Raw genomic sequence first — 27336 nt, forward strand, 5'->3', positions numbered from 1 at the left:
ATCTCATCTTCTGCAGTTACTTTCTACTGATTAAGGGAGAATACAATTCTAATATCATTTTGGAGGATGCTCTAGACATAAACCCACAAAGACAATATAGGCAGAGCAAGAAAAGCATATTGCAAGAAAATAAAGGCAGCACTTTAGAGAGTCACTCTCTTTCATAGGTAAGTTTATTAATCCCTAAAAATGAGTCAGAAACAAGTAAGATGGTGGCAGAATAAGGAGCTCCTAGAGTGAGCTACTCTTACATGGCAGTTTAGTAATCATCCAGAACCATCTAAGGCACTGTTTGGAGGCTCTGGGAGATCAGAAGGGCATCCTGCAACATCCTTGAAAGAACAGAAGGAAGAGACTATCCATCTACTGAGAAGATTCAAATGTAGAGCCCTCCATGCCATGCAGGTTGGTACCCATCCTCCGCTGGAAGCACAAGCCACCCTGGGAGCTATTCCATGGCTGGAATTGGAAGATTCATTTCCCAAAAATGGAGGAGGAAGAGATGGTTGGACACCAACTTAAGGTACTGATTAGTAAAATCCTAAGAACAGCTGAAGTATGAAATTGTCCAAGTCAGAACGAGGTCTGTAGCCACTATTTTAACCCCCAGCATGAGGGAAAGCAGAGTGGACTGAAATTCACAGTGACTGTAGAGACTGAGTCCTTCCTCTCCAGATCAGATTGAGCCTGAACCCACCTTTGGCGGTAAGCTGGGGGAACCTGTGACAGCCTCTTTAATAAAATACAGGTCATGCTGCAGTGGCTGGTGATGATCCTATTCTGGAGGACAAGCTGTGTCAGGAGCTATTCTATGACTGGAGGTGGAAGCTCCATTTCCTAAAAAAGGTGAGGAAGAGATGGTTGGCCACAGACTCCAGCTACTGATTAGGTGAAGTTCAGCTACTTTTTATCATACAATTACAGTTTTTAATATAGGAAATCTGAGTTCTGTTAGCTATATATAGATACTTGGATCAATTTCTTATATCATGGTTGTAGAATATTCACTTTTATCTACAAGATTCTAAGTAATTGGGCATTTGCTTTTGCAAAATGGTTCTCTGTGTGTTCTCCCAGATTAAGAATCACTACAACAGTGCTAATTTCATCATTACATCACACTCTATTTTAATTATCTGTTTATCAGCCTCCAATTATTCTGAGAACTCCTGAGTAGAGGGATTATCTCACCTCCACCTGTAGAAAGGCTGGTACACATAACTACTAAATTATTAGCTAAATGAGTAATGAATATTTCTATTTAAATGGTCTAAGTACATTTATCCATAATTAATAATCCCCAAATATCCTATTATATAGTAGGATTTAAAATTTTCAAATTTAAACAAAATTATAACAAAGCTTTGTGCTACATTATTTCTTAAAAATTACAGCTTTGAGGCATTTTATTATAAAAAGTTGGTAATCACATACATAAATTTAAATGAACTTAAAATTTGTCATTTATTTACTTCATTTCTTAGCATGAACTTCTAGTAAATATTTAGCTTCAGCCTTAGGCTAGGCTTCAGTCCCACATCTGGCAGAGAGAAAGCTAGTGAGACCTGCACCAGCCTCTTTGGGTTACTGCAGGTACATTTGGCTGACAGAGGCAGAATAGTCAGAAATCCCAGGGCAACAGTGGTCAATTTGGAACCATAACACATAGATTCCTGTCCATACCTGCAGCTCAATTCCCACTGCATGCAAGGGAGGAAGGGGCATGAAGTTTCATCATTCTCTGTGGGCAGTTAAAGTCTAGAACTGCTTAACTTGGATTATTCCACATGGCTATAGCTCTGTCCCTACACCTGGCAAAGGAAAAAGGATGGAGACACTTCATTGGTCCCTGGGGCAATGTGGGCAACTTCAGCCTACACAGCTTATAGTACCAACTATATCTTTGGCTTCTACTACATAACCAGTAAGGGAGAAAGGGCAAAAACACCGTAAACTAAAGAAATAAACTGCATCCAGAATAAATACATCTAGTAAGCCTAATGCCAAGACACCTACAAAAAACTACCACCCACACCAGGAAACAGGAAGATATGGTCCACTAAAGGAACAAGATAAGTTTCCATGTGGCATAAAGGAATTGAGACAACTAATCATAGATGTTCAAATAAATCTCTTTTATCATTTCAATTAGAAGGCTAAAAAGATTTAAGGTATTAAGAAGACATTGGAGAAATAAATAAATAAATAAGACATTGGATGAGCACAAAGACTAATTTTAAAGTATATATAGATGAATAACAGATCTTACATGAATGAAAGGCACAATAAATGAAATGACAAATACATTAGAATCATATAACAGCATATTTGAGTAGCTAGAAGAAAGAATTGGTGAGCTTGAAGGAAAGACTTCTGAAAGGAAACATACAAAAGAACAGATAAAATGAATGGAAAAATTCAACAGGGTCTAAGTGAACTAAATGAGAACAAGAGATATGAAAACCAAGATGTCATGGTTATTCCAGAAAGAGAAGAGATGGAAACAGGGGCAGAAGGCATATTTGAAGAAATAATGTTACAAAATTTCCCAACCATATTGATGGACATTGATACCATGTCCAGAAAGCACAACATAATCCCATCCAAATAAATCAGAACAGAGCAATTCTGAGACACATACTAATCAGAATGTCAAATGCCAAAGACAACAAGAGTTTTCTGAGAGCAGCAAGAGAAAATCAATGCATAGCATATAAAGAATATTCAGTAAGATTAAAAGCTGATTTCTCATCAGAAATCATGGTGGCAGGAAGACAGTTGTATGGATATATTTAAGATACTGCAAGAGAAACATTTCCAATCAAGAATCTTACATCCAGCAAGATTGTCTTTCAAAAATGATGGTGAATTTCAAATAGTCACAGATAAACAGAAACTGTGAAAGTTTGTAACCAAGAGTCTGGCTTTGCAGGAAATAAGTCTGGCTTTGCAGGAAATACCAAAGGGTGTGTTACATCCTGAAAAGAAAAGACAGGAGAGAGAGGCTTGGAAGAGAGTCTAGAAATCAAGATTATATTAGTAAAAGTAGCTAAGAGTCTCAAAAGAGTGGTGAAAATAAAATGTGACAGATAAAGTCCAAAGGTCAAAATGGGTGAAATTAGAACTAAATTTACATTAAAACATTGAATATTAATGGATTAAACTCCCCAACTAAATGACACAGACTAATGGAATGGACAAGAAAATATTAACTACCCACATACAGTCTTCAAGAGATTCACCTTAGACCCAAGGATTCAAATTGACTTAAAGTAAAAGGCTGGATAAATATATTCCACTTATGCAGTAATCAAACCAAACCAAACCAAACCAAACCAAACCAAACAAACAAACCCTGTATTAATATCAGATGAAATAGACTGTAAAAGACACTAGTAATGTGCAATCTAAGGGGGAAATCAGGAAAATATTCCATTTACAATAGCAACTAACAGAATAAAGTATTTAGGAATAAACTTAGCCAACAATGTAAAAGCACTTGTATTCAGAAAACTACAAAGTATTGTTAAAAGAAATTTAAAAAGACCTAAACAATTGGAGGAATATTCCATGCTCATGTATTGGAAGACTAGATATCATTGACATGTCAATTCTATGCAAGTTGATAAACAGATTCAATGTAATCTTGATAAAAGTTCCACTAGCATTTTTAATTAAATGGAAAACATGATTATCGAAGTTATTTGGAAGGATAAAACATCCTGAATAACCAGAAATATTTTAGTAAGGAAAAGCAAAGTTGGAAAACATCAATTTTCAGAGTTTAAATCATATTACCTAGCTGCAGTGGTAAAAACATCATAGTACTGGGATAAAGACAGAAGCACAGATAAATGGAACTGAATTGATGGTTCAGAAAAAAACTCTCACATCTATGGTCAACTGATTTTTGACAAGCCTGTCAAACCTAACCACCTCATGTAGACCACAGTCCAATCAAAAACTGATGGTAAGAGAACTGGATTCCCATGACCAAAAGAAGGCAAGAGGACACCTATCTCACACCTTTTGCAAACATTAACTGAAAATGAATCAAAATCCTAAATATAAAAGCAATAACCATAAAGTTTCTAGAAGAGAATGTGGGAAGACATTTTAAAGACCTGGTGGGAAGTAGTGGATTCTTAAAGGAGATAAGAGGAGGACTGAGATGTTCTACTGATGCTTAATGTATGTAGAAGTTTTAATTTAACTTTAATGTAATAGTGTGGAAATGTATAGAGTTGATGGTAATATATTATAGTAACAGTTTGTTTATAAATGGGAATGTGGTTGGAAAGGGTAGTCTGGGGATGTACATGTCAATTGAAGGTAAGCTGGAGTGTCATCTCGTGACTGAATGGCACAGTAAGCTCAGAGGTGAATGAGAATTGTGGTTGATGTTACAAATGCAAAAGTGTCCTTTGTGAGCTAGAGCAGATGTACACCACTATTCCACGGTGTTGTGAATGTGGATAAACATACATACAACTGGAGTGATTAACAGACTGTGAATAAAAGCAATACGGTAGTATTCATGCATCTATGACAAAGATGTACTGTGCTGATAGTGGCGGAGTATGGAAAAAGTGTGCCAAATGTACACTATGGACCATGGCTAGTGGTAATATTCTGATGTTATTATTTCATAATCTGTAACAAATGTTCCACCATGGTGTGGTGTGTTGATAGAGGGGTGTTGTATGGGAATTCTGCACATATGCATGATTGTTTTGCAAGTTCAAGATTTCTATAATAAAATATATATTTTAAAAATAATAATAGGGTGGCTTGGGGGAAAATATATCAAATGTAAGATATGGACTACAGTTAGCAGTAAGATTTTGTCTATGTTCTTTAATAATTTGTAACAAATATCTCACAACACTGCAAGGTGTTGGTGGTAGGGTGAGATATGAGAACGCTTTATGATATTATGTATGCTTATTTTGTAAGTTCACAACTACTTAAACACTTACTGTTTATGTATGTTTATGTATGAGTGATATACATCGATAAATTTTTAAAAAATGAGTCAGGTCTGTCAATATTCCTAACGTGTTCAATTTCACTTTGCCTATGTTTCTGGAACAGATGTTATATTCCTCATGTATGTAGGTAGAGCATTTTATACCAAATGCACACATTCTCCCTTCACCTGATGTTAATACGTTCAAAGCAATTCTATTTTGTATAACAAACCTTTCTCATTTGTGCTGTCATATTACTTCAGAGGGACCACAACTGGTCATTCATCTTTCCATGGAAAAATGGTTCTATCACACTTAGAATAGGGTACATTGGGGATACCTAAGAGTAATCTTCTAGTTTAGAGACTCTGTACTTTTCTTTAGCAGTCATATAATTAGACTTGTTATATTCTAAATCTTGTACAGGGGTTACCAATGTACATGTACGGATGTTCTGTTCACATCTTGGTTAAGAAAATATTCCAAGCATTATAATCATTTGGGCAATCTCTAAAAAGCAACTTTAGGTAAGCAGTGGGGTGCAAAAGTAAGAGACATCTTTTAATTTTTTTCTTCTAAGGAAGCTGGCTTAACTCATGAGTAGTAACTTCACAGCTTCATTCTCTGTAATTTTAGAGGAGCATGGGTAGTTAATAATACAACATAAGGTCCTTCCTTTTCAAGAGGGTAAGCTGGTCATGAGGGTGTTCTTTCATCCAGGTTTTAAAAAATAACAAATCTCCTGGTTTATACTGCTAGAAGGTCAAGCTTATAGATAATGAAAGTCAATTTCTTGCAAAATCAGGAATCATTTTAATAGCATTTCCTAGAGAAATGACTGCATCTTTTTGCAATTTATCATAATTTGCATAGACTTATTCCCAATTATATATTGTGAGGAAAATCCTCCCATAAATCATTTCAAAAGGTTTTAAACCTAGTCTGCTACTAGGGGCAACCCCAATTCTGAGAATTTCAATAGGCAACTCTTTGCCCAAAGTAATGTTAGTTTCCAATCATAGCTTATCAATAGTTTTATTCAAAGTATGGTTTACTCTTTCAGTTTTTCCAGTTGACTGAGTTCTCCAGGATGCATGTAACTTGCAATTAATTTCAAGTGCCTGTGCAACTTAATGTGTTATTTTTAAAACAAAAGCACTGTCATTATCACTTTGAAATGGAGAATGGGACCCCACTTAGTTATCAATTCTATTAACAAAACTTTTGCGACTTCAGTGGCTCATTCATTGTGGTGGAGAAGGTTTCTAGCCAAGCTGAAAATGTATCAGTGAATACTAGAAGATAGCAGAAGTTCCTCGTTGCTTGGGGAATCACTCTAAAATCTATCTTCTCCAGATGATAAACCTCGAGATTGGACCCCTGTTGTCAGCGGGGGTCTATAGTCTTTGTGCTATTTTTATGACACAAGACATATTTATCCATAATCTTATGAATTGCAGTTTGAATTTTGTGTTCTCCAATAAGCCTTCTAATCCATTCTGCAAAGGGCTCTTTTCCATAGTGTGTTCCTTGGTACAAATATTACAGGTTTCACTATCTTTTCTTCTGATAACATATATTGGCCTGGTTCTTACTGCAGTCATCTTTCTTTTGACTTGGAGTTGAATCCCTGTTCTTTAGTTCTACCTAGATCTTTTGTTTCATTGGATGGAGTAAATGAGGAGAAGCCCAAAGTTGGAATAAGAGCTAATTCTTTCATGTCCTGAAATTTGGACAGTGTCCATGCAGGCTTTTTTGATGCCAAGTCAGCTTTAGTATTCCCTTTTTCTAAATTTCTGTCATATCTTTGGTGTCTGGGGAAGTTCATTACTGGAACTACTATGGGTAGCATTACAGCTTCTAGTAAGACTAATATAGTCTCTGGATGTTTAAATTCTTTATTATTGGTTATCAAAAGCCCTATTTCCTTCCAATTTGAACCATGGGCATGTACTGTCATCATGGATTTGGTCACTAGCACCCATTCACCACACTGTATCCAGTTCATCTATATCCATGATCCATAAAACTGCTCTCATCCATGAACATCTCCAAGTCAGGTTCTTTTAAAGGGATGCCCTCATGACTGGTTGACTGGATAACACTTCTTCAGTTACCTGAAGGCAGTCTTGAAAAACAGGTCCCGTGTGTTCACAGCTGAATGTAGAACCATAGAAGTTAAGAGATGCACATTTGGATTATCCAACAATATAGCCTAATATTTTCCTAGCCTGCCAACAGTCAGCCCGTAGCTCTCTTTTGCTGAAATAGGGAGAGCCAACTATGTGGCGTGTTCACTGTAACTTCCTGGCCCAAGGTAAATTTTGCATTGCAACTTCCTGCAGAACATGACCGTTGCAGGCACCTCAGACCATCCCTGAATTATCAAGCCCTTTTTCTTTGAGAAATATGCCACAGGGTTTCAATGCTTTCCAAAAGTTAGAATGTGAACACCAAGCCTTACTCCTTGTCTTTAATGTATGAACAGGTCAAAAGGTTAATTTATGTCAGGTAGTCCCAAAGCTGGAGCTGTGCTCAGCTTTTCTTTAATCTTGTGAAAGGCCCGATTCCAAACTCCACTCCATTGTAGGGTTTCTCTGTCTTAGTCCTACATAACATTATCTTAGGGACAGAAATGTTCACAGGGCTTAACTTGTGTTGATTTGCTCCTGTTTGGAACTCAGTCTTTACCATGGAGGCTTTTACAGCCTTTCCTGGGATGTCAGATGGTCATAACTCAGAGATGATTTGTTTGAAATGTGGGCTGGTACAGGGACCTTTTCATGTTTTTTGGCTTGTAAGAGGGCAGATTGCAATTGCAGCCCTTTCTCAGGAGGTACTCAAACTTTAACCTCTACTTCTGCAAACAAACTTGATCATTTAATTTGGTCAAGTCTCTTCCAAAGAGGGGTGTAGAACACTCAGACACATACGAAAATCGATGCTGTAAATATTCCTTTCCAATTTTGCAATCCAGGGCCTGGAAAAGCACTCTAGGTGTGTTCTGTTTACTCTAATTATCATTATCTGCTTATTTGTTTTTGTAGTTAATTGCTGATTCAGCCCTGAATAGGTGTCCCTGTATCAATGAGAAAGTCCCTCAGTTTACCTCAGACCTTTAATTTTACCTGAGAGTCTTGGTGGCCAATGGGAATGGCAAACGAAAGGACTGCTTATTTACTCAGGCTTTCCTAATCAGAATCCTCTGACTCGAGCTAGTGGGTCATTATTTTTATATCATTTTTCTATTTATATTTTATACCAATTTTGGACATTCTTTTTTCCCCCAATGTCCTCTTCCCTCACAGTAAGCACTCTGTTCTTTAGTAGGCCTTCCACCTCCCACCATTTTTATTGTTTATTTTTAAAGAAAAATTGATTACATAATTTTATATAAAAAGGGGGATTCCCATATATCCCACCCCCTCCCACTCCCACACTTTTCTCCATTAAAACATCTATTAGTGTGGTGCATTTGGTAAAATTGATAAAAACATATTGAAGCATTGCTACTGAGTCAGTTCTCAAATCCTTGCCTTGATCAAATTGCAATTTGTTTCCACTTAGAGTGGTTGCTAACAGTGTAGTCTGCTACTCTAGCTGTTGTTTCTGGTATTTTTCCTGGTTATTTTATACTTTGAAGGCAATATTTATTAACACTGCTGTATGCATCAAAACCCCACCTATTTTCTACCATTTACAATGGATGTCTAGAAAACGTCGGCTAATGAAGTTCATTTTAATATTTTATTCAGAGATTTTTAATTTTGAGGCCCTATTCTTTAAACCAACCAAAATGCAAAATTTACATTAATTCAACCAAACACCATCTGTGGGCACATTTGGGTCCCAGTGGGACTTGCTTTAAGAACAGCATCTCCTGGAACAGCAAACAGCATTCTGAAGAGACCCAAGTGGTGAGCTTCTTGTCAAGCCTTATCCAAAGCCATCTGTATTTGCTCTGGAGGGATTAAAACATTCAACAATTCCTGAATAATTTCCCAATTATTTGTTTGTGTGTTTGACAAAGATAGATACAAACAGCTTCTTTTTTTTTTTTTTCCTTCAGGATCTTCTCTATAGGGAGTAGTGGTATTTTTCCAATTTATTAAATCAGAAGTTGAAAACAGGGCATGTATCAGCATGAATTCATGAGACTGTACTTAATCAATTCCTAAAGCGACTTGGCACATTAGGAATCACCATACCCAAAACTGACTGCTCCTTGATCAAATTGTACACTGCTGCAGGTATGGGGTGGAGATGATATTCCTCTAGCTGCACATTCTCCTGGATCATGAAGATGTACTGGAGGGGCATCAGGAGCCACCATCAAACCTGTGGGATGCAGCCAAGGAGGTAACAGAATATCATTTAAGGAGAACCAACTTTCAGTTTCTAGAGGTTCTCATGGCACATTATTTTGGCTCTTAAAAACTACTACTCAGCTGTAAGAGCAAATACAGTACAAACACATGTGATGGGGGCAAGATGGCATCTGAGTGAGTGCACCTCATAATCTCTCCTGCAAAGAAGCAGCTGAATAGGGTTGGAGTTCTGCTGGACTGGGCCATTTTGGGAGCTTGCAGGGCAGGAGGTGTCTGGACATTGATTTAGTGGGACAGTGACACAGGAGATTCTTGCAAGAGGAGGAATTTTGGGTCTCCTTCTTGGTGCTGTGGGTGGGACCCTTCCCCCTGAGGCTGGCGACCTGGTGGTGGGGATTCCTGAAGGCTTTGCTGTGCTGGGTAGTTCCCAAACCCTGAGCAGGCTGTTTCAGGGGCTTGCAGGGTGGGAGGTGTCTGGAAGTCGATTTGGTGAGACAGTGATGGAGGAGATTCTTGCAAGAGGTGGAATTTTGTGTTTCTGAGATGGAGGTCAGATGTTCTGGGTGGAACCCCTCCCACTAGGGCTGGCGGACCGTCCGTGGTGGTCCCTGAAATCTTGTCATGCAGCAGCACTCCCAAACCCTGAGTAGGCTGTTTTGGGGGCTTGCAGGGCAGGAGGTGTCTGGATGTCGATTTGGTGAGACAGAGACAGAAGAGATTCTTGTGAGAGATGGAATTTTGGGTTTGTGACATGGAGGTCAGAGATTGTGGATGGGACCCCTCCCCCTAGGGCTGGTGCCCAGCTGCGGGGATCCCTGAAGGCTGTGTTGTGCTGCAATGCTCCCATGCCCCCTGTTAACTGGATTCATGGTTCCCAGGTCTGTGTTCCCTAAACCCTGGTGGACCATGCTACAGAGACTCACACACCTTGAGTCTGCTATATCAGACTTCCCATCCCTGAATCCACCATGCCCTGAGGTCCATCTGAGGTCCCTGATTACCCTAGCCCTCAGTGTTTGTGTGTTTTTTTTCTCTCTCTCTCCTTAAACTTGGAGGAGTATACCAGCTGTCTTAGGGAGAGTCTAGGAAGAAAGGAGAGGTGAATCTGCTGAGAAAGCTCAATTTACCTAAACGTCCTGGGATAGGAAACTTGGTCTGGGAGAAGGTGGAGTCAGAAAATCAATTAGACATCTCCTAGCACACCTAAGGGGGAGGGACTGTAGGAGGTGCTATCCAAGCTTCCAGTAGCATATGTGGGGTTTCTGGTGAGGTGTAGGTGATCTCACACTGGAAATAAAGAGCCATAGTCTTCTGTGTTTAGTTGGTTCAACAAGGACCTACTTGAATCTCCTACCGGACCTCTCAGGCAGCTTTCCTGCAGCCCTGGGAGAGAGAAGTGAGGAAAGGAGAAAGGGGGAAGGTCAGATCCCTAAGTGTATTATTTAGCTGCAAAGAGGAGAACTAGCTTAAAACATTGGTTCTTTTTTTTTTTGGTCTTGGTTGCTAATATTGCATTGTCTCTTGGTCTTTTCTCCAATTTTATCCCCCCAAGGTCCTTTTTCATTTATTTAGCTTTTTTTTTCTCTTTTTCTTGCTTGTTTCCCCCCCTTTTCTTTGCCACCCACTTTTTCTCTTCTCTCTTTTTCTTTTCTCTCTTTTCCTCTAATTTTCTTTTCTTTTCTTTATATAATAGGTGTGGCAGGGAGCATTTCACACTTGCTGTGTTTCCTCATACTCCATTTCCTCTTTTCTGTGTATATTGATTTTGGCCACCTACACTATCCCATTTCCCCCACATCTTTCTATCCTCCATCATCTAATGTTTCTCTTACATTCCACCTTCCTTTCTTTGGTTCCCAAATTGTCTGACTTTTAATTTCTAATACCTTTGTTCTGTTTTCTGTCTTTTATCCACTCCTGATATTATTGTCTTTCTTTTCTCTTTCCCTCACTCATGAAAACACTGGCTTTTTAATTCATACTATATTCCTCCCCATATTCAGTTGACCGTCTCACTATAGGTATTCTACTTACTGCTATAACTATACACAACTTCCATGAGTCTAATATCCATTCTCCCAGATCTCATATTGTTGCTCTGTTAACATTTATTACCAATACCACTTTATACATTTTATTTTCTTACTCATTTTGCTTTCCCTGGCCCTAATATTTTCCTTCAAAGTGAACTTAGCCAGCAACAAGAAAATAGAGTAAGAAGAACAAAGTGACAAAGAGAAGACATAACATTTATGCATGAACAACAACAAATTAATCCCCAAGATGAGACAAAGAAGCTAAGAAATTGATTAAACCCATCAAGATAAAATGATGACCAGACAGCAAGAAAACACTACAAACCAAACCAATAATCAGGAAAACATGGCCAAATCCAATGAACAAACTAAAAACCAGGAAGGGGAGCAGAACTTTGCACAAGTAATTAAAGATCTCAAAACATATGTTAGAGACCAACTTAATGAAGTAAAGGAAGAGATTAACAGTATGAAGAAAACACTGGAGAGGAAATTGCAGACATGTGCAAAAGATAACAGATATGATGGGGATGAACACCACAGTTCAAGAAATCAAAAATACACTCTCAGCAAATAGGACCAGTATAGAAGAGGCAGAGGAGAGAATTAGCAACATGGAAGACAATACATCAGAAATCAAACAGATAGTAGAACTGATTGATAAAAAAATAGAAAAAATCCAGCCAGGACTTAGGGACCTGAATGACAAGGCAAAACGCACAAATATATGTATTATAGACATCCCAGAAGGAGAAGAGAAAGGAAAGGGGACAGAAGGGGTATTGGAGGAAATAATGACTGACAACTTCCCAAATCTACTGAGAGAGATGGATGTACATGTCCAGGAAGCACAATGCACACCAAACACCATAAATCTCAACAGGCCCACCCCAAGACATATACTTGTCAAATTATCCAATGCTCAAGACAGAAAATTCTAAAAGCAAGAGAAAAGAGAACCATCACGTACAATGGAAGCTCCATAAGATTAAGTGCTGATTTCTCACCTGAAACCATGGAGGCAAGAAGGCAGTGGTATGATATAGTCAAGGTATTAAAAGAAAAAACCTTCAAACCAAGAATACTCTACCCAGCTAAGCTAGCATTCAAAAATGATGGAGAGTTCAAAATATTAACAGATAAACAGAAATTAAAAGAGTATGCCAACAAGAACCCTGCCCTTCAAGAAATACTAAAGGGAGTTCTACAGGAAGAAAGGAAAAAACAGGAGAGGCATACTTGGAGGAGAGTGTAAGAGCAACAAAAAAGACAAAAAGAGAAGGAAAAAACAAACAAAAAAAGTATGACAAACACAAGTCCAAACAAAATATGGCAACATAAATAATTCTTTGAAAGTAATAACATGAATGTCAATGGATTAAACTCACTTGTCAAAAGATTCAGACTGGAAGACTGGGTAAGAAAATATGGCCCATCTATGTGCTGTCTACAGGAAACATATCTTAGACCCAGGGATTCATGGAGGTTGAAAGTGAATGACTGGAAAACAATCTTATAAGCAAACAATAAGCAAAAAAAGGCAGGAGTAGCTATAATAATATCAGACAAAATAGACTTTGAATGCAAAACAATTGTGAGAGACAAAGATGGACACTATATATTAGTGAAAGGGATAATCTTTCAAGAAGAACAAACAATTATAGATATTTATGCTCCTAACAAGCGTGCCTCCAAATACGTGAGGCAAACACTGCAAAAACTAAGTGAAAGAATAGATGCATCTAAAATTATAGTGGAGGACTTTAATACACCACTGTCAACTTTGACAGAACATCTCAAAAGAGAATCAATAATGAAACAAAAATCTTGAACAGTATATTAGAAAAGCTGGACCTAATAGGCCTATACAGAACATTACACCAAAATACAGCAGGATATGCATTTTTCTCAAGTGCACACAGATCATTCTGCAAGATAAACCATATGCTAGGACACAAAGAAAGGCTAAATGAAATCAGAAAGATTGAAATCATACAAAATAATAACTCTGACCACAATGTAGTGAAGCTGGAAATCTGCAATGGCCAGAGACCCAGATTTCACACCAAGATATGGAAATTAAACAGCACACTCTTAGAAAAACACTGGGTCAAAGGGGAATCTCAAAAGAAATTAATAACTACCTTGAAACTAATGAAAATGATAACACAACATACCAAAACTTTTTTTTTTAAGATTTATTTATTTATTCATTTCTCTCCCCTTCCCCCCCCCACCCCGGTTGTCTGTTCTCTGTGTCTGTGCACTGTGTCTTCTTCTTTGTCGGCTTCTGTTGTTGTCAGCGGCATGGGAATCTGTGTTTCTTTTTGCTGCATCATCTTGTTGTGTCAGCTCTCCGTGTGTGCAGCACCATTCTTAGGCAGGCTGTACTTTCTTTCACACTGGGCGACTCTCCTTACAGGGCTCACTCCTTGCATGTGGGGCTGACACCCCTGCATGGCACAGCACTCCTTGCGTGCATCAGCACTGCACATGGGCCAGCTCCACACAGATCAAGGAGGCCTGGGGTTTAAACTGCGGACCTCCCATGTGGTAGATGGATGCCCTAACCACTGGGCCAAGTCCGCTGCCCCACAACATACCAAAACTTATGAGATGTAGACAAAGCAGTACTGACAGGGAAATTTATAGCCATAAATTCATACATCAAAAAAGAAGAAAGAGCAAAAATTGAAGAACTAACTGCATATTTGGAAGAATTAGTAAAAAAACAACAAAGTAACCCCACAGGAAGAAGAAAGAAAGAAAGAACAAAGATAAGAGCAGAACTAAATGAAATAGAAAATAAGAAAGCACTTGAAAAGATAAACAAAACCAAGAGTTGTTTCTTTGAGATCAATAAAATTGACAAACCCTTAGCTAGGCTAAAAAGAAAAAAAGAGAGAAGATGCAAATACACAAAATAAGAAATGAGAAAGGAGATATCACAACTGACCCCACAGAAATAAAGATTATCATAAGAGGATACTTTGAAAAACTATATTCCAACAAAAATGACAATTCAGAAGAAATGGACAAATTCCTAGAAACACATAAGCAGCCTATATTGACAAAAGAAGAAACTGATGATCTCGACAAATCGATAACAAGCAAAGAGATATAATCAATCATTAAAAACCTCCCAACTAAGAAGAGCCCAGGGCCAGACGGCTTCACAGGTGACTTCTACAAAGCATTCCAGAAAGAACTAACACCAATCTTGCTGAAACTCTTCAAAAAATCAAAACAGAAGGAACATTACCTAACTCATTCTATGATGCCAACATTACCCTAGTGCTAAAGCCAAACAAAGACACCACAAGAAAGGAAAATTACAGACCAGTTTCTCTAATGAACCTAGATGCAAAAATCCTCAACAAAATACTTGCTAACTTTATCCAACAACACATTAAATGAATTATACACCATGACCAAGTGGGATTCATTCTGGGTATGCAAGGATGGTTCAACATAAGAAAATCAATCAATGTAATACACCATGTAAACAGATTGAAGGAAAAAAACCACATGATTCTATCTATAGATGCAGAAAAAGCATTTGACAAAATACAGCATCATTTCTTGATAAAAAAATTGAAAAGATCAGAGTACAAGGAAATTTTCTGACCATGATAAGTAGTATATATGAAATACCCACAGCCAATATCATTTACAATGGTGAAATTCTAAAATCTTTCCCTCTAAGATCAGGAACAAGACAAGGATACCCACTGTTTCCCCTTCTATTTAACATTGTCTTAGAAGTACTTGTTCGAGCACTGATGCAAGAACCAGATACAAAAGGCATCCAAATTGGAAAGGAAGAAGTCAAAATTTCGTTATTTGCAGATGACATAATCCTATACATAGGAAACCCTGAGAAGGCTACAAGAAAGCTTCTAGAACTCATAAATGAGTTCAGTAATGTCGCAGGTTACATGATCAATGTGCAAAATCAGTATGCAATGAATACTGACCAAATGCAATGAATGCTGACCAAATGCAATGAATGTCTCATAATGATGGAGGAGATTGTTTTTATGGTGGGAGGAGTGGGGTGAGGGGAGTGGGTGGTATATGGGGACCTCATGATTTTTGAATGTAATATTAAAAAATAAAGACAAAAAATAAATTGAGGGGTGGCTTAGATTCCACATGGCTGATGCATGGAATTCTCCTGCTTGTAGCTGTAGACTCTCCCAGTTCCCTTTTGTGGTTGTTGACCAACCTCACCTCCCTGTTAGCTGACCTGGGTAAGTCCAATAAACCAGAGAGTAGGTGTTGCAACTCTGCTGATGCTCAGGGACCAGCTGGTATATAGACAGCCCAGAGATTCAAGTCTTCTGAGCATACATCAACCCCAGCACAAACCACTGGTGTAGTAAAAGTGACAGAAGAGGGAGTGCTGAGTTTCTATTCTGGGAAACTCTGTCACACTCCCCAATGGAGCAGCAACAATCACCCAAGTTCAAGGGCAACTACCAGTGAAGAAGGATGGTCCAATTATGGGCCCTTGATACTGTTGACTATAGTTTTGATCCTATGTGTTTGAAATTTCAACTAGCCCTATAATTGCAGGGTGCTTAAGAGTTTCCTCCTGAGAACCTTCATGTTGCTCAAATGTGGCCACTCTCTAAGCCAAACTCAACATGTAAATGCATCACCTTCCTCCCAGTGTGGGACATGACTCCTGGGAATGAGCCTCCATGGTGCAGAGGGATTACTACCAAGCACCAGCTTGTGATGTAACTAGAAAAAGACCTTGAATAGAAAGGGGAAATGGTAAAGACAAATGAGATGATATGGCTAAAAGACTTCAAAATGAATTGGGAGGTCATCAGAGGGGTCATGCTTACACACATCTTAGCATCAATCAGAGAGTCAAAGTAGATACAACCCTGGGTAGGGGTGCTCCTGAGGCCTATAGTTCTATGGTCATGAGAGACATCTCTGGAGTTCAGCATTTTGTCAGTGGGCCCTACTTTGATATTTGTGCTCCTGAGTGTGATAGAATTGGACTCATGTTTTTTATTTTATTGTGTTTTTCATTTTTAATTATTCATTACTCGTCTTTGATTCTTATTCCCTTGTATTTGTTATAGTTTTTTGCTCATATTAATTATATATTTCCCGGCTATTTTATGATTCCTTTTCTTTCTTATTTTATTATTACTATTACTCTTTTTCTCTTCTCTTTTTCTGTAATCTTAATATAATTTCAAGGGAACATGGACAACTACAAGGATATAAAATAAATGGAACCAAGTATCAAAGAGAAATCATAATGCATAATAAAACAAATTAGACCCCTAATTAGAAAGAAAAAATAACCATTTGGAGAAGCCCATCAAGATAAACAGATACCTAGAAACCAACAAGTAATTACAAGCATACTAAGAAACAGGAAGACATGGCACAGTCTAACAAAAAAAAAACACTAAAAATCAGGAGGAGATGCAAATCATGGAACAATTAATCAAGGATATCCAAACAAATATCATGAGTCAACTTAATGAATTGAAGGAAGAGATTAAATGGTATTAAGAAGACACTAGAGGAACATGCTGAAGAAATCATAACTAAACATAAAATAATTGAGATCTGATGGTAATGAATGGCATAATGCAAGAAAACAGAAATATGTGAGAAGATAACAGCAGATTTGAAAAGGCAGAAAAATGATGTCTCACATCAAAGATAGTACATCTGAACTCATAGATAATAGAACAGATAGTGAAAAAAGAGAAAAGATTCAGTTTGGACTCAGGAAATTAATGACAATATTAAACACAATATATGAATTAAAGGCATCCAAGATGGAGAAGAGATGGGAAAGGGGACAAAGGAGTTTTGGAGGAAATAATGTCTGAATATTTCCCAACTCTTTTGAGGTATATGGGCATACATATCCAGGAAATGCAGCACACTCCAAAGAGTATAAATCATACCATACCTACTTCAAGACATATACTTACCAAATTTCCAAATGCTCAAGACAAAGAGAATACTGAAAGCAGCAAGAGAAAAGAGACCCATCACATAAAAGGGAAGCTTGATAAGATTAACTGCTGATTTCCTATCTGAAACCAAGGAAGTGAAAATGCAGTGGTATGACATAATTAAGGTGCTACAAGGGAAAACAAAAAAACAAAAAACTGCCAGACAAACATACTATATCCAAAAAATATGGAATTCAAATATGTGCGAAAGTTCAATATATTCACAGATTAAAAATATTAGAAGAGTTTGTCAACAAGAAACCTGTCTTTCAAGAAATAATAAAGTGAGATCAGCAGGTTGAATGGAAAACAACAACAACAACAACAATGGGAGAGACATGATTGGAGAAGAGTATAGAAAGGAATAATATTAGTAGGAATAAATAAAAATATAAAAGTTAAAGAAAAACAGCTGATGTAAGTACTTTCTTGACAGTAAAAACATTGAATATTAATAGATTATACTCTCCAATTGTAAGTCAGACTGGCAGTGGAAAAGGAAATATGGCCCATCAATTTGCTGTCTAAAAGGAACTTACCTTAAACCCAGGGATGGAAGGAGTTTGGCAATAAATTGTTGGTAAAAGATTTTATAGCCAACAATAACCAAAAATATGTGGGAGAAGGAATATAAATGTCAGACAAAATAAATTTTAAATGCAAAAATATTGTAAGAGGAGAGGGCACTATATAAAAATAAAAAGGGTGATCTGTCAAGAAGAAAGAAAAATCCTAACCAGGGCACCACAAAATACATGAGGTATATATTCAAAAAACAAAGTGGAGAAATAGATGCCTCTAAAATTACACTGGGGGACTTTAATACCCATTATCACCATTAGAAAGAATATCTCAAGAGGAGGCCAGCAAATAAACTGATACCTTTAGTATGTTTGGGTATCTAGACATATACAGAACATTACACCCAAATAGAGCAGGATATACATTCTTCTCAAGAGCAAATGCATCATTCTCCAGGATAGATCTCATGATAGGTCAGAAAATCACTCTCAATGAATTCAGAAATATTGAAGCTATATGAAGTAATTTCTCTGATCACAATGGAATGAAATTGGAAATTAATAAGCAGAGAACCATAATAGGTACAAATATATGAAATTTAAACAATATGCTCCTCATCAATCTGTGGGTCAAGGAGGAAATTGCAAAGAAATTGGTAACTACCCTGAAATGAATGAAAATGAGAGCAAAACATTTCAAAACTTTTGGGAAGCAGCAAAAACAATGCCGAAAGGAAAATTAATGGCCTTAAATGCCATGAATAACACAGCTAAAATGAAAAACCTAGCTGCATACCTGTAAGAATTAGAAAAGCAACAAAAATCCCAAAGCAAGAGAAAGAAGGAAATAAAGATTAGAGCAGAAGTAAATGAAATCGAGAATAAACGAGGACTAGGAAAATATCAACAAAACCCAAAGCTGGTTCTTTGAGAAGATAAACAAAATTGAAAACAACCTTAGCTAGACTAACAAAGAAAAGCAGATAAAAGATGCAAATACATAAAATAAAAAATGAGAAAGGTGATATCATCACATATTCCACAGAAATAAAGAGTAACATAATAGTGTACTTTGAAAAATTGCATGCCAAGAAATTGGATAACTTAGATGAAATGGACATATTCCTAGGAACAACCAAGCAGCCTATCTTGACAAAAGAAGAAATTGATGAATTCAACAGACCAATCACAAGTAACAAGATTGAATTTGTCATCAAAAGTCTAACAACAAAGAAAAGCCCAGAATGATTTGGCTTCACTGACAAACTGCACCAATCATTCCAGAAAGACCTAACACCAATCTTCCAAAAAATAGAATATATTTTGAATTTTTTGGTCTTTATCATGGCATGATATTTGTATGGTGTTTTGTTAAATTCATCTACTTATTACAAATAATTTATAAATAATACCTTTCCATGTAATTTCTAACAGTAATTTCCATTTTAGATCTTACTGCATTGGTGTGAAATTCCAGACAAAATAAGAATAATAGAAAGTATGACAATGATATTTTTGTTTCTGGCTTTAAAGTGAATAAACATAAAAGTATTAAATTTAATTTGATACTAACCATGATTTAGAATATATTAATTTTTTTCATGTTAACTTAAATATATTAATATCATATTTATCTTAGAGACATTCTGAAAAGTTATGAAAAAGTGTTCAATTAATATTTAGGAAAATATAAGGTTATACTGTATCTCTTTATTACCAAATAAATTTGAAACAAATGTGAAAGAGGAAATAGTAGTTGTTTGAAGAAAATATGGATGATTGTGTTGAATATGTGGGAGTACTGTTTATTGTATATAAGAATTTATGTGATCTAAACCATTTGTGAAGACAAGCTTAATAATTAGGAAAATAAAAGAAAAAGAAAGGACGTAGACACAGGAAAAGATGGAAGAAGTTGTCTTGCCAATTTGCATACAGGGCAACAATTATTGCAGTGATGGAAGGCAAAACATCAAAAACATCAAAAATAAATTGATATCCCAATTTATTTTTACCTTAATTTTTCTAAAGTAATATGTATTCTATATCTAACCTTTAAACTCATATATTCCATTTTACTATTAAGGGAACCTGGCAATATATTGGGCTTCTTTTTTGGAAGAAGTTTTGGATCACAGAGAGGTTCAACAATGGCAGGGGAGGAATACTGACATGGGATGGTATTGACAGGGGACACATGGGTGGCAGGGAGTTCTCCAGGGCATATATCCAGGGTACATAAAACTGGTTGGATATTTTCATAGTGGTTATAATTTAAAACAGCAACTGAGGGAGTGCTGAGTTCCTAGCCAGGGGAGCTCTATCACATTCCCTAAAGGAACAGCAACAATCCCCCAAGTACAATGGCAAAGACCAAAAAAGAAGGAAGGTCCAACAATGAGCCCTTGATACTAATGACTATGCTTGTGAGCCTGTGCACCTGAAATAAGAACAAGGCCTAGAGCTGCAGGGTGCCTAAGAGTTACCTCCTGAGAGCCTCCGTGTTGCTCAAATGTGGCCAGTCTTGAAGTCAAACTCAGCAAGTAAATGCATTATCTTCCCCGCAGTGTGGGACATTACTCCTGGGGATAAGCTTCCCTGGTGCTGAGGGATTACTACCAATACCAGCTGATGATGTACACTAGAAAATGACCTTGAATAAAAGGGTCAACTCAGACCAGCAGAATATCTCAGCCTGTATGTAATATCAGGAGTTAAAAATGTTTTTCCACTTTGAATAAAAGGGGAAATGGAAAGCACAAGTGAGTTTATATGACTACGAGTCTCCAAAAAAAAGCTCAGAGGTCATCAGAGGGGTCGCCCTTACACACACCTCAGCAGAGTCCCAGAGAGAGATTAAGCAGATACAACCTCAGGTATTGGTTCTTCTGAGGGTTACAGAGACCCACAGGTTCTATGGTCATGGCAGATGGAATTCTGTGCCATGTCATTGGCCCTACTTTGGAGTTTGTGTTTCTGTGCGATGGAGCTGGACTCAGATGTGATCTTTGTTCATGAGCCTCTACTGTTACTTTGACTGGATCCGTAGTTGGTACTGAGGTTTAGTGTATACCCAAGGGACCTGAATCTCTGGACTGACCATGTGATAGCCAGGCCCTGAGCCTCAACAGACTTGCAACTCCTACACGCTGGTTTATTGAACTTACCCCAGTCATCTAACATGGAGTTGAAGAAGGTCAACCACCACACCAGGGAGCCAAGAGTGCCTATAACTGAAAGCAGGAGAATTGCATCCAACATCCATGTGGTATCTAAGTCCCCACTTGGTATAGATGTGGAGTGGACACAAACATTCCAGGGTTCACAGGATGGAGGAATAGAGTATGGATTAGAGTGGACTTACTGATATTCTATTCATGAACTATTGTGATTAGTAATTAAAGAAAATGTGGCATTGGTGTGGAGAAAGTGGCCATGGTGGCTGCTGGGGGTAGGGAGTGGGAGGAAAAGATGTGATGTGGGGGCATTTTCGAGACTTGGAGTTGTCCTGGGTGGTGCTGTAGGGACAGTTACCAGACATTGTAGGCCCTCCCATGGCCCACTGAGTGGACTGTGGGAGAGTGTGGGCTATGGTGTGGACCATTGACCATGTGGTGCAGTAATGCTCAGAGATGTATTCAGCAAGTGCAATGAATGTCTCATGATGATGGAGGAGGTTGTTGTTATGGAGGTAGGAATGGGGTGATGGGGGTGAGGGTATATGGGAACCTCATATTTTTTCATGTAAATTAAATAAATAAATAAAGACAAAAAATACAGGTGAATACATAGGTATATAAATTTTTATATAAGAGGTGGGGCAAGATGGCATCTGAGTGAGTATACCTGATAATCTTTCCTGCAAAGAAGTGGCTGAGTAGGGTCAGAGTCCTGGCAGAGCAAGCTATTTCAGGGGCTTGCAGGGCAGGAGGTAACTAGACATTGATTTGGTGAAACAGTGACAGAAGAGGTTCTTGCAAGAGGTAGAATTTTGGGTTTCTGACATGGAGGTCAGAAGTTGTGGGTGGGACCCTCCTCCTAGGGGTGGTGGCCACAGTGATCTCTGAAAACTATTAGTTGTGCAATGGCATTCCCAAACCCCATGTTTCCTGAATGCATGTTTCCCAGGTCCGTGTCCTCTAAACACCCATATCCCATGCTCCACAGACTCACATACCTTGAGTCAGCAATATCCTGGACTTCCCATTCCTGAATCCCATGCATCCTGAAGTCTGTCTGAAGTCTGTGATTACCCTAGACCTCTGCTTTTTTCTTGAGCTTAGAGGAGCATACCAGCTGGCTTGGGGAGAGGCTGGGAGGAGGGTAGAGGTGAATCTATTGAGAAAGCCCAATTTATCTAAATGCCCTGGGATAGGAAACTTGGTCTGGGAGAAGGTGGAGTCAGAAAATCAATTAGACCTCCCCTAGCACACCTAGGGGGGAGGGACTGTAGGACATGCTTTCCAAGTTTGCAATATCATATTTGGGTTTCTGGTGAGGTATAGGTGCTGTCTTGCTGGAAAAAAAGAGTCATTGTCTTCTGTGTTGAGTTGGTTCACGAGGGACGCACTTGAATCTCCTACTGGACCCCTCATGCAGCTTTCCTGCTGTCCTTGGAGAGAGGGAAGGGAGGAAGGGAGAAAGAGGGAACATCAGATCCTTAAGTGTTATATTTAACTGCAAAGATGATTCATAGCTTGAAACTTTAGTGTTTTTTGTTTTTTCTTTTTTTATTGTTGTTATTGCTGTATTGTTTTGTTTTTCATCCTCTTTATCCCCCATCCCTTTTTTTTCTCTTTTTCTTTTTTCCTTTTCCTTTTTTCTTTTTTATTATTTTTTATTTTTTTCTCTTTTTCATGCTTCCTTACCCCCTTTTTTGTCCCACCTTCTTTTTTCTTTTCTATTTTTCTTCCTTTCTCTTCTTTTTTATTTTATTTTTAAAATATATGTTAGGTGTGGCAGGGAGTGCTTCACACTTACTGTGTTTCCTCATCCTCCATTTTCTCTTTTCTGTGTGTATTAATTTTGGTCACCGACACTATCGCCTTTCCTCTACATCTTTCTACCCTCCATCATCTGTTATTTCTCTTACATTCAACCTATCTTTGTTTGGCCCCCAAATTATCTGACTTTTTATTTCTAACACTTTGTCTTCTGTCTTTTTTTCACTCTCTATATTATTGTCTTTCATTTCTCTTTCCCTATCTCATGAAAACACTGGCCTTTTAATTTATACTATATTCCTCCCCATATTCAGCTGACTCTCATTATAGGTACTCTACTTGCTTTTAAAACTCTACACAACTTACATGAGCCTAATATTCATTCTCCTAGATATCACATGGTTCCTCTCTTAACATGTATCATCAATACTACTATTATACATTTTCTTTTGTACTCATTTTGCTTTCCCTGACCCTAATATTTTCCTTAAAAGTGAACATAGCCAGCAACAAGAAAATAGAATAAGAAGAACAAAGCGACAAAGAGAAGACATAACATGTATGCAAAAACAACAACTAATTAAAACCCAAGACTAGAAAAAGAAGCTAAGGAACTGATTAAACCTGTCAAGATAAAATGATGACCAAACAGCAACAAAATCTACAAACCAAACCAATAATCAGGAAAACATTCCCCAATCCAATGAACAAACTAAAAACCAGGAAGAGGAGCAGAACATCGAACAAGTAATTAAAGCTCTCAAAACATATATTAGCAACCAATTTGAAGAAGTGAAGGAAGAGATTAAGAATATGAAGAAAACACTTGGAGACAATACAGAAGAAATTCAGTCATACACAAAAAGATAACGGATATGATGGTGATGAACAACACAATTCAAGAAATAAAAAATACACTTAGCAAATAACAGCTGACTGGAAGAGGCAGAGGAGAGAATTACTGATGTGGAAGACAGTACGTCTGAAATCAAACAGATAGTAGAACTGATTGATAAAAAAGAAAGAAAAAATTCAGCAGGGACTTAGGGACAAACATAAACTCTACAGGCATCCCTGTAGGAGAAGAGAAGTGAAAGGGGACAGAAGAGGTTTTGGAGAAAATAATGTCTGAAAACTTAACAGATCTACTGAGGGAGATGGATGTACATGTCCAGGAAGCACAATGCACCCCAAACAGCACAAATCCCAACAGGCCTACCCCAAGACTTATACTAGTCAAATTATCCAAAGCTGAAGACAAAGAGAAAATTCTAAAAGCACCAAGAGAAAAGAGAATCATCACATACAAGGGAGGCTCCATAAGATTAAGTGCTGATTTCTCATCTGAAATCATGGAGGCAAGAAGGCAGTGGTATGATATAGTCAAGATACTAAAAGAAAAAATTTCTAACCAAGAATACTCTATCCAGCTAAGCTAGCATTCAAAAATGATGGGATGGATTCACCAAATGCAATGAATGTCTCATGATGATGGAGGAGATTCTTGTTATGGGGGGAGGAGTGGGGTGAGGGGGTGCAGGTATATGGGGACCTCATATTTTTTAAATGTAATATTAAAAAATAAAGACAAAAAATAAATGTAACTATACATGAAAAAAAATGATGGAGAGTTCAAAATATTCACAGATAAACAGAAACTAAGAGAGTATGCCAACAAGAACCCTGCCCTGCAAGAAATACTAAAGGGAGTTCTGCAGGAAGAAAGAAAAAAAAACAGGAGAGGCAGAGTTGGAGGAGAGGGTAAGAGCAACTAAAAAGGCAAAAAGAGAAGAGAAAAACAAACAAAATATGACAAACACAAGTCCATGGCTAATATAAATATTTCCTTGAAAGTAATAATGCTGAATGTCAATGGATTAAATTCACCTGTCAAAAGATTCAGACTGGAAGATTGGCTAAGGTAATATGATCCATCAATATACTGTCTACAAGAAACACATCTTAGACCCAGGGATTCAAGGAGGGTGAAAGTGAATGGCTGGAAAACAATCTTACAAGCAAACAATAACTAAAAGAGGGCAGGAGTAGCTATATTAATATCAGACAAAATAGACTTCAAATGCAAAACAATTGTGAGAGACAAAGATGGACACTATATATTAGTGAAAGGGATAATCTTTCAAGAAGAATGAACAATCATAAATATTTATGCTCCTAACAAGGGCGCCTCCAAATACGTGAGGCAAACACTGCAAAAACTAAGCAAAAGAATAGATGTCTCTATAATTATAGTGGGAGACTTTAATACACCACTATCAACTTTGACAGAACATCTCAAAAGAGAATCAATAATGAAACAAAAACCTTGAACAGTATATTAGAAAAGCTGGACCTAATAGACCTATACAGAACGTTACACCCAAATACAGTAGGATATACATTTTTCTCAAGTGCACATGGATAATTCTCCAAGATAGACCATATATTAGGCCACAAAGAAAGACTCAATGAATTCAGAAAGATTGAAATCATACAAAATAATTTCTCTGATCATATTGGAGTGAAATCAGAAATCTGCAAGGGTCAGAGGCCCAGATTTCACAACCAGATATGGAAATTAAACAGCACATTCTTAGAAAAACAGTGGGTCAAGGAGGAAATCTCAAAAGACATTAATAACTATCTTGAAACTAATGAAAATGATAACACAACATGCCAAAACTTATGGGATGCTGCAAAAGCAGTGCCTGAGAGGGAAATTTATAGCCATAAATTCATACATCAAGAAAGAAGAAAGAGGGAAGTGGACTTGGCCCAGTGGATAGAGCATCTGTCTACCACATGGGAGGTCCGTGGTTCAAACCCCGGCCCTCCTTGACCCGTGTGGAGCTGGCCCATGTGCAGTGCTGACCCACACAAGGAGTGCTGTGCCATGCAGGGGTGTCGCCACATAGGGAAAACCCATGTGCAAGGAGTGCACCCAGTAAGGAGAGCTGCCCAGAGAGAAACAAAGTTCAGCCTGCCCAGGAATGGCACCACACACATGGAGAGCTGATACAACAAGATGACACAACAAAAAAAGAAACACAGATTCCCATGCTGCTGACAACAGAGAAGTGGACAAAGAAGACAAGCACAGCAAATAGACACAGAACAGACAACTGGGGTCAGGGGTAAGGGGAGAGAAATAAAACAAATAAATCTTTAAAAAAAAAAGAAAGAGCTAAAATTGAGGAACTAAGTACACACTTGTAGGAATTAGTAAAAAACAACAATGTAATCCCAAAGGAAGAAGAAAGAAAGAAGTAACAAAGGTAAGAGCAGAACTAAATGAAATAGAAAATAAGAAAGCACTTGAAAAGATAACAAAACAAAGAGCTGGTTCTTTGAGAAGATCCATAAAATTGACAATCCCTTAGCTAGACGAACAAAGAAAAAAAAAAGAGAAGATACAAATACACAAAATAGGAAATGAGAAAGGAGATATCACCACTGACCCCACAGGAATAAAGACTATCATAAAAGGATACTTTGAAAAACTATTTACCAACAAAAATGACAATTTAGAAGAAGTCGATAAATTCCAAGAAACACATAAGCATCCTCTATTGATGAAAGAAGAAATTGATGATCTCAACAAACCAATCACAAGTAAAGAGATAGAATCAGTCATTAAAAACCTCCCAACTAAGAAGAGCCCTGCTTCACGCTGAATTCTACAAAACATTCAGGAAAGAACTAATGCCAGTCTTGCTGAAAGTCTTTGAAAAAATTGAAACAGAAGGAACATTACTTAACTCATTCTATGATGCCAACATTACCTAGTACCAAAGCAAAACAAAGACACCACAAGAAAGGAAAATTACAGAAGACCAATTTCTCTAATGAAACTAGATGCAAAAATCCTCAACAAAATACTTGCTAATCATTCTCAATAACACATTAAATGAGTTACACACCATGAACAAGTGGGATTCATTATGAGTATGCAAGGATGTTTCAATATACAAAAATTGATCAATGTAATACACCATATAAACAGATTGAAGGAAAAAAATCACATGATCATATCTATAGATGCAGAAAAAACATTTGACAAAATAGAGCATCATTTCTTGATAAAAACCCACTGCAAAGGATTGGAATACAAAGCAATTTTCTGAACACGATAAAGAGTATGTATGAAAAACCCACAGCCAATATCATTTACAATGGTGAAATTCTAAAATCTTTCCCTCTAAGATCAGGAACAAGACAAGGATGCCCACTATCACCTCTTCTATTTAACATTGTCTTGCACTGATGCAAGAACCAGATACAAAAGGCATCCAAATCGGAAAGGAAGAAGTCAAAATTTTGTTATTTTCAGATGACATAATCCTATACATAGGAAACCCTGAGAAGGCTACAAGAAAGCTTCTAGAACTCATAAATGAGTTCAGTAATGTCGCAGGTTATATGATCAATGCACAAAAATCAGTAGCATTTCTGTACACCAATAACAAGCAATCTCAGTAGGAAATCAAGAAGCAAATATCATTTACAACTGTAAATAAAAAAATCAAATGCCTAGGAATA

The sequence above is a fragment of the Dasypus novemcinctus genome, chromosome 23, assembly GCF_030445035.2.
Source record: "Dasypus novemcinctus isolate mDasNov1 chromosome 23, mDasNov1.1.hap2, whole genome shotgun sequence".
NCBI classification, from domain to species: Eukaryota; Metazoa; Chordata; class Mammalia; order Cingulata; family Dasypodidae; genus Dasypus; species Dasypus novemcinctus.